This window comes from Trichomycterus rosablanca, chromosome 7 (genome assembly GCF_030014385.1).
Source record: "Trichomycterus rosablanca isolate fTriRos1 chromosome 7, fTriRos1.hap1, whole genome shotgun sequence".
NCBI classification, from domain to species: domain Eukaryota; kingdom Metazoa; phylum Chordata; class Actinopteri; order Siluriformes; family Trichomycteridae; genus Trichomycterus; species Trichomycterus rosablanca.
The window spans coordinates 340,912-347,500 of NC_085994.1; the positions used below are offsets into that span (position 1 = coordinate 340,912).

General features: G+C 35.2%; 1 protein-coding gene across 1 annotated transcript in view; it reads left to right on the top strand.

Moving 5' to 3' along the window:
• Positions 1 to 576: 576 nt before the first annotated feature.
• The window catches only part of csnk1g2b (casein kinase 1, gamma 2b), a 31,310-nt gene continuing 25,297 nt past the window's right edge, over positions 577 to 6,589 (top strand). Inside the window, exon 1 of the mRNA XM_062998783.1 lies at positions 577 to 702. The gene's annotated coding sequence lies outside the window, so the exon portion shown is untranslated. The remainder of the gene's footprint in view (positions 703 to 6,589) is intronic.

The window sequence follows — 6,589 nt, forward strand, 5'->3', positions numbered from 1 at the left end:
TAATGTACTGGACTAGTAATCATGAGGTTTAAGTTCAAGCCCCACCATTTTCAAGTTGCCCTTAACACTCGATTATATGAACTGTAGACTGTGATAAGTGTAAGTCTGCTAAATGCCACAAACATACAGGTGCATTTACATATAAAACTCCCATGTACTGGATGTTTTCTGCTTTTCATCCTATTGCATGTAAGTAAACCTGGACTAACGAGTCCTGACAAGTATTAAGATCATAATAAAATAGGTAAATGAATGACATTGCAGTTTGAATATGAAATCAGGGCTGTTGATGCTCTTCAAACCTATTCATTAATGATAAGGATAAATAATTCGAACGTGTTCACTAATATGCTGACCGGTCTATTTATTTACTTTATCATTAGTTTGCTCAGTAATAATGTACTATACAGTCATCTGATTAAAAAATACAGTAATATTTATGCACTCTATGATTTTAATTGACATTTTTAACGCTAAAATTGGTTTTAAACCACTGCTCTTTTCAGCGAGTCGACTCAAACCGTTCACCCAAAAGAGTCGATTTGAAGAGTCGACTCATTAGCGAACGACACCTCACTAGCTTAAAGAGACAACGGCTAACCCGCGGCTAGCTTCTTCTGAGAGGAATTTAAACTAAACTCAACTTTACAGCCTGAAACACACAAACATGTGTTCAACCGATATACAAATCCAACCCGACAGGTAACCCCGTCTTAATCATGTCTGTTTCACTAAATGTTCTGTCAGAATAGCATGAGATTCGGGTCGAAGTGTTGGCTGGCTAGTTAGCAACCGAGAGCTTAAAACGGCTAAAAACTAACCAGCTAACACAAGCTGCGTTTTGTTTCTCACGCGTTCTCTGGCATTTCAGCTTTGTGATTGGCTAGTTGAGGTCGGGCTATATTCTGGTAGCCAATCAGAATCCAGCTGCTTGATAGCTCTAGCCAATTAGACAAGAGAAGGCGGGACATGTGCGCGCGTTACGGGTGGGAAAAATAATAACAGCTAGCTGTCTTGCTCTAAGTATTAAGGCTATGTTAGAAATAGGTTTTGTACAGATTAACGTATTAACTAATGTGTTACATTTACACATGCTTAACTAGTACTCGTGTATTAATTAAATGACTAAATAAATTACTAATTAAACACTGTATTTAGTAGGATAGTGCGCGCCCTGGGCTCAGCCACTCCAAGAACTGGATTAGCTTAGCGAGCAGATTTGTTGAGGAATCTCCTAAATATGTTCACATTTCAACCCATAAACATGTGTTTATTTTAAATAATAAAGTTTTCTGATTAAAAACCTACTTTTATTTATATTAAATGATAAACTGAGGGTGGATCAGGCTTTAGCAGTGCAAAACTAGCGCTTACTACATGACAAGCTCATTACTAACTTAAATACATACAATCATGTAAACACAGTATTTATTTAAATTACACTATAATATCATAATAATATATATTATCAAAACATAAAGTGCAAAAACAGATTGTTTACATTCAACAACAAAGCAACCAATGTTAGTCTGATTTTTATTTACACAAACTTATGTTGGGATAAATGAGCTTCTTTTTAGATTCCATTTAATTATTTACTTTATTTACTTCTTTATTTCTTATATACACTGGTACCTTGAAACTCAACCTCAGCAGACGTTGAGTTTCGAGGTATTTTTCCCCATAAGGATGTTTGTGAAACCTGTTAATGCGTCCATGGTCCCGTGGAGCTGCAGATATTTTAGTCTCATGTAAAATAATGAGGTTGTTTTTGACACTTAAACACTGAAAATAACACAAATATAATATAAACACACTGAAATACAATTACTAACAGTTACACATCAATAAAAATACAATAAAAGCTGCACTTTAGTTTTACTTCTTTATTGTTTCTTGACGCTTCTTAGTGGTGGAGATGCCGTATTCCCTTCAGCACCGGCGCATTCACACGAGAAGTGATTAAACCGCTTTTACTTTTCTCGCTGTGCCGTTATTTCCTATGAAGTGTGACGGCGGTGCACAAAACTTAGCGTGACTTACTGTAGTAAAACAGCGAGTGAGGAATGTGATTAGTGGAGGAACTTATGAGCAGTAATAATGAAGAGAAGTTTAGTGCCTTCTCTAAAGGCACTAGTCTCCTTCTTTTACTACATTAAACCACATAGTTTAAAATTAAATAAGTAGTATTTTTAAAGGGCCGAACACGTCGAGTTTAATGGAACAAATTTCTCCTCTAAGGGCGTCGAGTTTCAAAGATTTGGAGTTTAGGGAATGTGGAGTTACAGGGTACCGCTGTAGTTTGTAAACACTGGTTATGTTGCTAGGCGTGGCGGTATAGATATCAAACCTTGCCAGGAACTGATACTTGAAGTCACACGCCCAAGGGCCACTTTTAGAAAATATCACTCAGTCAGGGGCCACAGTGCTGTTTTGTGCTGTATTTATTTAACGTGGATTCCTGCCACTGAATACTTACAATCCTAGACTATAAGGTGCAGCTATAGACATTATGTGTGCAATTTAAACTGTACTGTTTTATTTGCACACACATTATACTTTATCTTTATCTATTATCTGTTCTTATTTTTTATATATCTTTAGATCTTAATATCTTATTTTTGCATTACATTACTTTTAATTTTTAATTCTTTGCTGTTCTACATTGTCGTGTCGTTGTGTGATGTTTGTGATGATTGTAAATTGCTGCTGTATCACTGCAGTTTTCCTTCGGGGATCAATAAAGTAATCAATCAATCAATCGATTATAAACGGAGAGAAATGAGCTATAATCAACAGTTATGCTCACAAGTTGGTTAAACCCTCTAAAACACAATAGAACATTTTATATCATCATACTGCTGCGTATCATATTTATATCGATCTCCACTGCGGGCGGCACGGTGGCTCGGTGGGTAACACCGTCTCCTCACAGCTGGGTTCGATCCCCAGGCGGGGCGGGGCGGTCCGGGTCCTTTCTGTGTGGAGTTTGCATGTTCTCCCCGTGTCTGTGTGGGTTTCCTCCGGGAGCTCCGGTTTCCTCCCACAGTATAAAGGCGTGTAAGTGAGGTGAACTGGAGACACTAAATTGTCCACGACTGATGAATCTTGTGTAAGCAGTAACTACCTGTCCTGACGTTAAAATCCTAATGTCTCTATGGGTGTGTTCGAAAAACTAGTGAGCTGCCTTGCTGCCTTGCTGCCTACACGGGCAGCTGCCTCAGTAGAGAGGATTCTAACAAGTCATCCACTCATAAGGCAGCTTATTCGAACACATTACTTAGACAGCGATAACATTTTCAGTGATAACACGTTTCTGTGAGAAAACTCGTGCCGCACTGAATGCTGGGATTGCCTTGATCACTGAGGACTAGAGATGTACCGATCGGGGTTTTTGACGCCGATTTAGATCTCCGATTTCTTTTCAGAGCGATCGGCCGATAGCCGATGCCGATGGGGGGGGGTGGGGGGTTTCAACCTGTGGGGCGCGAGTGCCTGACCAGGGGGCATTTTTACTTCTAAAACTAAAGAAATTCATTTTTCACCCACAGGAGACACAGATCTCATTACTCTAACTGACCACACACATACACACACGCACACATGCACACATGCACACACAGGTTAGATGTTCTACAGTTCAGTCTGAAAAAACCTTAAAAATAGGACGAACAGTGAAGATAAACCGCTGCCCGAAGCATTGACGTGTGTGTGTGTGTGTGTGTGTGTGTGTGTGTGTGTGTGTGTGTGTGTGTGTGTGTGTGTGTGTGTGTGTGTGTGTGTGCCTTTAAGAGAGACGCTCTGTTCACAGTATCAATGTAAGTGATTCATGAGTCGATTAGTTTTATGTGAAGCGTAAGTTTCTCTTCTCGGTTATCTCTCCGTGTTTACTGTTATTAATAAATGTCGTGGTTTTAAATGAACACCAGCTACTACAGAACATTCTGTGTGACTCTCTTACATTAAAAAGCTTCATTACACCGATATTATTACAGATCTGTAACCGAGTCAGACTCGTTCCGTCTGTGGAGCTAAACGTTTTCCGTCAGGCAGAGCAGATGATCCTGAACTATGTACGATGCACAACGTTCATGATGTTATTTTAGGTGGTGAAGAGCTTTCACCATGGTTTCTGTACGATGGTTTCTGTACGATGGTTGATGAATGGTGATGTGATGGTTGGTGCTTTGTAGCTCAAAGTCTGGATCGATCCACTGAGCTGTTAAGCTTAACACGGTCTTTATATATCACACCACCGGATCGGCCACATCTGGGAAATATCGCCGATCGCCGATAGCATATTTTGATTAAAAATGGGCCGATATCGATTTATAGCCGATCGATCGTTCCATCTCTACTAAGGACGCTTCCGATGCGCCCTCGTTCTTGAGTCAAAATAGCATTGAAGTTTTAAGATGCCTTACTAGTGAGCATATTAAGGCATCTAGGATTTGGAACAGCCTCCTTCTCGGGAGCGTGTAGGATGACGTGAAATGCGTGTATGTAGAGAGAGAGAGCTAGCTAGCTTTTCCAACACACCCTATGTTTATATATAGTAAACCTTTTTCTATATTATTTCATTAGATCTCAAATATGTAGACACCCGCACCAAGAGGAATTCCTTGTACACCTGGTACTTGGACGCATCCAATTCAGAATCCAATTCACAACCCCACTACTCTCAGGTTTCATTATATTCTCTGGTTTCTTGCTGTGGGACTATAGAGCTCGGGTGGGATGTTATTTCTTTACAGAAATGATTGAAATTCTGTCTTATTTCCCTGATCAAAGTTGGAACTCATGTTGTGATTCTGACTTCATCTCTGTCTCTTGATTATCCTGTTTGGTGAGTCTCCTCCTGAAACTCACACTGACTTACTGAACACCGGGTTAGATCTGCTCACGGAATTTATCCTCCTTACTATTAAACCTTCTTCAACATTACTGTCAGGTTTGATATGGTAAGCCGTGTTTTTCTTAAGGATGTGTTACTTTATTTTGATGGATCACTGGGTCGACTCATCTTGGCTTGGTGATCGTTGCCTGCTCTTGCTTGCCAGAGCGCTCCAAATTGGTCACATGGGAGGGCGTCAGGTCTTCAGGTCTGGGCTTGTTGATGTGGGGGTATGCTTTGGGTTGTTCCTCTTTATCTAAGGCCTAAAGGTTTTGTGTCAAAATTGACTGATATTCCATCCACCTTGACCAAATCCTCACTTCCAGCCCAGGAGAAACAGACCCAAAGCATGATGCTGCCACCAGCATGCTTCACAGTGTTTAGCAGGGGTGTCTACAAACCCCCGTTAAAAATGAGGAACGTACGCGTTCATGTGAGTTTCTCGTGCATGTTGTAATGTCGGTACCTGTAATGTCACCTATGAACAGGAATAATGCACATGTGCAGCCTAAGCTTTAACCCTCAGTGTTTTAATGATCGATCTCACTTTTATTTCTTCTGTCACAGTCAGTCCTGGTCTTTATTAAATGATTTTACTTCCTGTGTGTGTGATGAAGGACTTTGTCCTTTCACCTGCTGGTCCATTAAATCATTCCATCCAGCAGTGCAGTTTCTTCCTGATTAAAACATGTGTGACCAGGAATAATACATTTCATTTATTACTGCTGGGTTATTATTATTATTATTATTGTAATTATTATTATTATTGTAATTATTACTATTATTATTATTATTATTATTGATAATAGTATTATTATTATTATTATTGTAATTATTACTATTATTATTATTATTATTATGATTATTATTGATAATAGTATTATTATTATTATTATAATTATCATTATTATTATTAGAATTATCATCATTATTATCATTATTATTATAATTATTATTAGAATAATTTTTTATATTTTTATTATTATTATTATATTATTATTAGAATTATTACTATTATTACTATTATTATTATTAGAATTAATATTCATAATTATTTTTTATTTTTGTAAACAATTTTTATTTTTAATATTATTATTATTATTAGAATTATTAGAATTATTAACATTTATTAATTATTATTATTAGTCATTATTATTATTATTATTATTAGAATTATTATTTTTATTATTACTATTATTATTATTATTAGAATTATCATTATTATTATTAGAATTATCATCATTATTATCATTATTATTAGAATTATTATTAGAATTATTTTTTATATTTTTATTATTATTATTATATTATTATTAGAATTATTACTATTATTACTAATATTATTATTAGAATTAATATTCATAATTATTTTTTATTTTTGTAAAAAAAAATTATTTTTAATATTATTATTATTATTAGAATTATTAGAATTATTAACATTTATTAATTATTATTATTAGTCATTATTATTATTATTATTATTAGAATTATTATTTTTATTATTACTATTATTATTATTAGAATTAATATTTATAAAAATTTTTTATTATTGTAATTTTTTTTTATTTTTAATATTATTATTATTATTATTAGAATTAATATTTATATTTTTATTATTACTATTAGAATTATTGTTTAATATTATTATTATTATTAGAACTATTATTTTTTATATTGTTAGAATTATTATTATTA